The following is a 7,397-nucleotide window of genomic DNA, read 5'->3' on the forward strand; positions in this document are numbered from 1 at the left end:
TTTAGTAATATTACATATAAGTATTTATTAATCATATTAACATTTTATGTATAAATATTCATATATAACAAATGATGTATTTTAATATAATACTAACCAAATATATATTAATATAACTATATAGATATTAATCATTATGAATATATACACAAATTAAATATATAATATATAAATTAAGATAATAATTAATTTGTTAAATTACGATTATGTGTATTAATAAATATACAAATGATATAGGTTCGTGAATACCCTGCATTGTTCAATATTGTCATATGTATTTTTACTACAAAATACATTAGATGAGTTTCATTTGCTCCCTTTTTAAATGCTTTTGCAATATATATTTTTGGGACTGAGAATACATGTGCTGCTTTTATAACTGTTTTACGAAATATACACAAGTAATCGAAACTACATTATATGGTTGAATGATTGAAGCCGAATATGCCCCTTTTACTTGGTAACCTAAGAATTAGTAAACCAGTCTACTAATTGACGCGAATCCTGAAGATAGATCTATTGGGCCTAACGAACCCCATCCGTTGTAGCGGATGCTTTAGTACTTCGATGTTCTTTTATCATGTCCGAAGGATTTCCCGGAATGATAGGTGATATTCTTATATGTATCTTGTTAATGTCGGTTACCAGGTGTTCAATCCATATGAATGATTTTTGTCTCTATGTATGTGACGTATATTTATGAGAACTGGAAATGAAATTCTTGTGGTCTATTAAAATGATGGAAATGATCGATTATGTTAAACTAATGAACTCACCAACCTTTTTGTTGACTCTTTAAAGCATGTTTATTCTCAGGTATGAAAAAATCTTTCGCTGTGCATTTGCTCATTTTAGAGATATTACTTGGAGTCATTCATGACATATTTCAAAAGGCGTTACATTCAAGTCATTGAGTTCATCAAGATTATTATTAAGGCAATTATAGTTGGGACATATTATGAAATGGTATGCATGCCGTCAACTTTCAATGTAAAGAAAGGTTGTCTTTTAAAAACGAATGCAATGTTTGTAAAATGTATCATATAGAGGTCAAGTACCTCGCGATGTAACCAAATGTAATGTATTCGTCCAGATGGATTAGGACGGGTCATTAGAGTTGGTATCAGAGCGGTGGTCTTAGCTAACCAGGTCTTGCATTAGTGTGTCTAACTGATAGTTGTTTAGATGCATTAGTGGGTCTGGATTTCGACCGTGTCTGCATGTCAAAAGTTTTGCTTATCATTTGTGTCAAAAATTACCTGCTTATCATTCTTAGGGAATCACTTGCTTATTATTCTTAGTCTAGACACATTTTACTACGTCAACTGCATGAATAGTATATAGATGAAATTCATATCTTATTGTATCTGCTAATTTATATATTAGCGTATCTGTTATTGTTACCTTTGCCTGACAGCTTTCGTAGATTCCTCCGTAACTTATGGGATGTTAGTATTATATATGCATATGTAAATTATGTATTGCAGGGTACTAATCTACATCCTATTCTATTTCTTATCGAAAATTCTTCATCTGATCGTACGAGATGAATCCCTCAACCAGTTCGAGTCCTTTAGATTCCGATAGCTATTCAGATAGTTATTCCGTCAGCTATTCCGACATAGAGTTTCACTCAAGCTCCGAAAGAAAAGTCACCGGAATGAATCAACAAATCAGCCATCCCCAATTCATCTGATGGTTTCGTAGTCGACTAAATCAATGGAAACGAGAAGAAGGCGATCCTTTCCACTCACCAACCTGCACTCTTCGTAAAGAACCTGAAGCACTTACCGACGAACCTGTTCGTAACACCATTTTCTCTCTCATTTCCAGAGTAACTCGCCACGACTATATCACAACTCAGATTCTAGATCTTATTCATCCGCTCGTTTCAACTGACAATCATCTCAGAATAATAGAAGAAGTCAACGAGCTTCGCGCTCGAGTTGTAGCCTTGGAAAATATGGTGCAAAACTTACCAGCTTCAGCAACAGCACCCGTACCATCAACAACACACGCCTCAACATCACAATCCGTACCTCGAGCATAATCATCGTTCTACACGATGTTCTACATCAATCATCTTTGTTCTACATGACGATTATGTAAACTCTAATGTTTTGGAGATTATGTATCATAGTTCTAATCATAAATCTGATGAGTTTAATATCACATTCACTCATTAAATCCATGATTACGTCTGAAGAAAATATATATGTATATATGTTTTCATAAAGATTGTAATTAAAATTATTATGTACAAACTGTTAATGGTGAAAATATTTTAACGGGTAGGTAATACCCGAGGAATATTTAGATTTCACATTAATAAGTTACACTGTACATTCTTCGAACATGAATCGATGTTGTTTTATCATGTCCGAAGGATTTCCCGGAATGATAGGGGATATTCTTATATGCATCTTGTTAATGTCGGTTACCAGGTGTTCAATCCATATGAATGATTTTTGTCTCTATGTATGGGACGTATATTTATGAGAACTGGAAATGAAATTCTTGTGGTCTATTAAAATGATGGAAATTATTGATTATGTTAAACTAATGAACTCACCAACCTTTTGGCTGACACTTTAAAGCATGTTTATTCTCAGGTATGAAAGAAATCTTCCGCTGTGCATTTGCTCATTTTAGAGATATTACTTGGAGTCATTCATGACATATTTCAAAAGACGTTGCATTCAAGTCGTTGAGTTCATCAAGATTATTATTAAGTCAATTATAGTTGGGACATATTATGAAATGGTATGCATGATAGTGCTCCAAATGAACATATATTTAGTAGCAATATCCTTCCAATATGTAAAGTTTAATATAATACTAACCAAATATATATTAATATAACTATATAGATATTAATCATTATGAATATATACATAAATTAAATATATAATATATAAATTAAGATAATAAATAAATTTGTTCGATTACGATTATGTGTATTAATAAATATACAAATGATATAGGTTCGTGAATCTGAGGCCAACCCTGCATTGTTCAATATTGTCATATGTATTTTTACTACAAAATACATTAGGTGAGTTTCATTTGCTCTCTTTTTAAATGCTTTTGCAATATATATTTTTGAGACCGAGAATACATGCGCTGCTTTTATAACTGTTTTACGAAATATACACAAGTAATCGAAACTACATTATATGGTTGAATGATCGAAGCCGAATATGCCCCTTTTACTTGGTAACCTAAGAATTAGTAAACCAGTCTACTAATTGACGCGAATCCTAAAGATAGATCTATTGGGCCTAACGAACCCAATTCATTGTAGCGGATGCTTTAGTACTTCGATGTTGTTTTATCATGTCCGAAGGATTTCCCGGAATGATAGGTGATATTCTTATATGCATCTTGTTAATGTCGGTTACCAGGTGTTCAATCCATATGAAAGATTTTTGTCTCTATGTATGGGACGTATATTTATGAGAACTGGAAATGAAATTCTTGTGGTCAATTAAAATGATGAAAATGATCGATTATGTTAAACTAATGAACTCATCAACCTTTTAGTTGACACTTTAAAGCATGTTTATTCTCAGGTATGAAAGAAATCTTCCGCTGTGCACTTGCTCATTTTAGAGATATTACTTGGAGTCATTCATGACATATTTCAAAAGACGTTGCATTCAAGTCGTTGAGTTCATCAAGATTATTATTAAGTCAATTATAGTTGGGACATATTATGAAATGGTATGCATGCGGTCAACTTTCAATGTAAAGAAATGTTGTCTTTTAAAAATGAATGCAATGTTTGTAAAATGTATCATATAGAGGTCAAGTACCTCGAGATGTAACCAAATGTAATGTATTCGTACAGATGGATTAGGACGGGTCATTAGAGTTGGTATCAGAGCGGTGGTCTTAGCGAACCAGATCTTGCATTAGTGTGTCTAACTGATAGTTGTTTAGATGCATTAGTGGGTCTGGACTTCGACCGTGTCTGCATGTCAAAAGTTTTGCTTATCATTTGTGTCAAAAATTACCTGTTTATCATTCTTAGGGAATCACTTGCTTATTATTCTTAGTCTAGACACATTTTACTAAGTCGACTACATGAATATTGTATAGACGAAATTCATATCTTATTGTATCTGCTAATTTATATATTAGCGTATCTGTTATTGTTACCTTTGCCTGACAGCTTTTGTAGATTCCTCTGTAACTTATGGGATGTTAGTATTATATATGCATATGTAAATTATGTATTGAAGGGTACTAATCTACATCCTATTCTATTTCTTATCGAAAATCCTTCATCTGATCGTACGAGATGAATCCCTCAACTAGTTCGAGTCCTTTAGATTTCGATAGCTATTCAGATAGTTATTCCGTCAGCTATTTCGACATAGAGTTTCACTCAAGCTCCGAAAGCAAAGTCACCGGAATGAATCAACAAATCAGCCATCCCTAATTCATCTGATGGTTTCGTAGTCGACTAAATCAATAGATACGAGAAGAAGGCGATCCTTTCCACTCATCAACCTGCACTCTTCGTAAAGAACCTGAAGCACTTACCGGTGAACCTGTTCATAACACCATTTTCTCTCTCATTTTCAGAGTAACTCACCACGACTATATCACAACTCAGATTCTAGATCTTATTCATCCGCTCGTTCCAACCGACAATCATCTCAGAATAATAGAAGAAGTCAACGAGCTTCGCGCCCGAGTTGTAGCCTTGGAAAATATGGTGCAAAACTTACCAGCTTCAGCAACAGCACCCGTACCATCAACAACACACGCCTCAACATCACAATCCGTACCTCGAGCATAATCATCGTTCTACACGACGTTCTACATCAATCATCTTTGTTCTACATGACGATTATGTAAACTCTAATGTTTTAGAGATTATGTATCATAGTTCTAATCGTAATTCTGATGAGTTTAATATCACATTGACTCATTAAATCCATGATTACGTCTGAAGAAAATATATATGTATATATGTTTTCATAAAGATTGTAATTAAAATTCTTTTGTACAAACTGTTAATGGTGAAAATATTTTAACGGGTAGGTAATACCCGAGGAATATTTAGATTTCACATTAATAAGTTACACTGTACATTCTTCGAACATGAATCAACAGTCATTTACTATCCTACCTACATCCACAGATATACGAATGTGTTCACCACGGAATAACCATTTTCATTCAATTTCATATTTGGATTTTGACCTATCAGAATCCAACAAGTGGCATAATGAAGAAAACATTGGACAAAATAAAATTTGTTAGAAACAAACAAATTAACTATGAGAAGAACTTTGTTAAGAATTCACGCTAATTGTTCCTAGCTAACTGTTCCTAGCTAACTGATTACATTTAATTTATCGCAATTTATTTATCGCAATTTATATTCTCGCAATTTTATTTATCGTCATTTAATTTCTGTTATTTATTTTACGCACTTCAAATATCGGGACACGTATACATGATATATCATATCGACGCATCTATATATAATATTTGGAATAATCATAGACACTCTATATGCTGTAATGATCGAGTTCACTATACAGGGTTGAGGTTGATTCTTAAATAATATATATACTTTGAGTTGTGATCGAGTCTGAGACATGTACACGGGTCACGATACGTATTAATTAATTCGAATATTATATATGAATTATTGAATTGCTAACTATGGACTATCGACTATGGACTAATAATATTAGATAATTAAAATGAATTAAAATATTGATTATAACATATGAAACTAAACAATTCTTAAAGTTTGCCACTTGATTTCATCTTAAACCTCAATTGTATCTTGACGATTACAATCTGCGTACAAACCTTTCATGATTCTTGAAAACACCTCAATCCAGAGAATGAATTAACCGCACTTTAACTACAGAAGAAAAGATTAATGCATATAGTTATGCACCTGAAAACACTCGGAACCTGAGTAAACGTTAAACACGTATATGTGTTAACTCTTTTGTCATTGTTATTACCGAAAATAACTTTGCAATTCCTTTCCAAAATTAGTCAATTTTGTCACAGCTCCAACAAGTCAACTTCGACTTTTCGTTCGAAACAACCTTATTATAACCTTGATATATATGTGTAATCTTTTATCGTTACCGGGGGACCGTTTATATTCCACCACATTAGTAGTAAACTTACCAACAACTTCGTTGAACTTTGACTTTTCGAAAAATCATTATAATTATCGAAACCTTATCCGCATATTGTAACGAAAATTGCCATATCAATTATCCGGAATCAGCAATCAATATTTTGAATTTCGCAACGTTTCTTCATCAACAGTTATATGTATATATATAACATGTATCTCTTATAATTATGATCTTCCATTCAGAAATTTTGAAAAGCACCCAACCTACGAATCAATATATTGAACTTTAAAAAAGCTGAATGAAGCAGCAGAAATTGTAGACAACCTTAAACGACCTTAATCGTCGAAAGTTTGATGATAAAGAATGGTATGTTGGAAAAGCTCAGAAAAATTGGAACTGGAAAACGGATTGAGCTAACCACGATGGAGACCAAGGACAAATACAAGGACCATACCCTATATTCAAAGAATCCAGGTAATTCTGGATCCGTTGAAATCTTTAGAGAATAACTCGCTCCGAAGTCATGTTAAAATCTTGCGGAAAATTTTTCTTCATCAACCTCCGAACTTGGAAATTCTAAAATATCATCATAAATATCTTCAATATTTCTGAAGATATTTTCATAAATATCCTCGTCCGAAATTATTTATCTCTTCGTGCTATCTATATTACATCATAAAGGAAACAACTTTAGTTTCTAAATTTCTTTAAAATTCGAGTTTGAATTATGAATGATTTTGAAAAAGTGTTGAAAATTGATGCATGAGTTAGTATAATATAATGACACTTGATCAACGTGATTATATTACAGTAAGTCATGCTGAGTTTCTAATGGAACGTGATGATTCACAGATCATAACGTCATCACGTGCCATGTCACATAACTCTTTCATTCTATTTAACTTCTGAACATATCAAGAAAGTATATTCTTGATAGTTCTATTCTCAGTAATTCTGGTAATTTGACAAATCAAATCATGCGATTACGTTCTCTCTTGATTGGAACATTAAGTCTATTCGAAATTTCATACTTACGAATTTTGGACCGTTACTCGCTTTACTAGAGGTCGAGAAGATAATAAAAAAGGCAAAGAACTTCAAAATATAAGAGAAAATATAAAGCCCAATAACAACATGGAGATTACAAACCGTGGATATTAATACGAATAGCAATATAAAGACACGGTAGAATTAAGAATAGTATCACCCCAAGGTAATAGTAGGAGTAAACAGGTTTTTCTGGTAGAAGATTGAAAAGAAGGATGACAGAAATGA

This window comes from Rutidosis leptorrhynchoides, chromosome 3 (assembly GCF_046630445.1).
Source record: "Rutidosis leptorrhynchoides isolate AG116_Rl617_1_P2 chromosome 3, CSIRO_AGI_Rlap_v1, whole genome shotgun sequence".
NCBI classification, from domain to species: domain Eukaryota; kingdom Viridiplantae; phylum Streptophyta; class Magnoliopsida; order Asterales; family Asteraceae; genus Rutidosis; species Rutidosis leptorrhynchoides.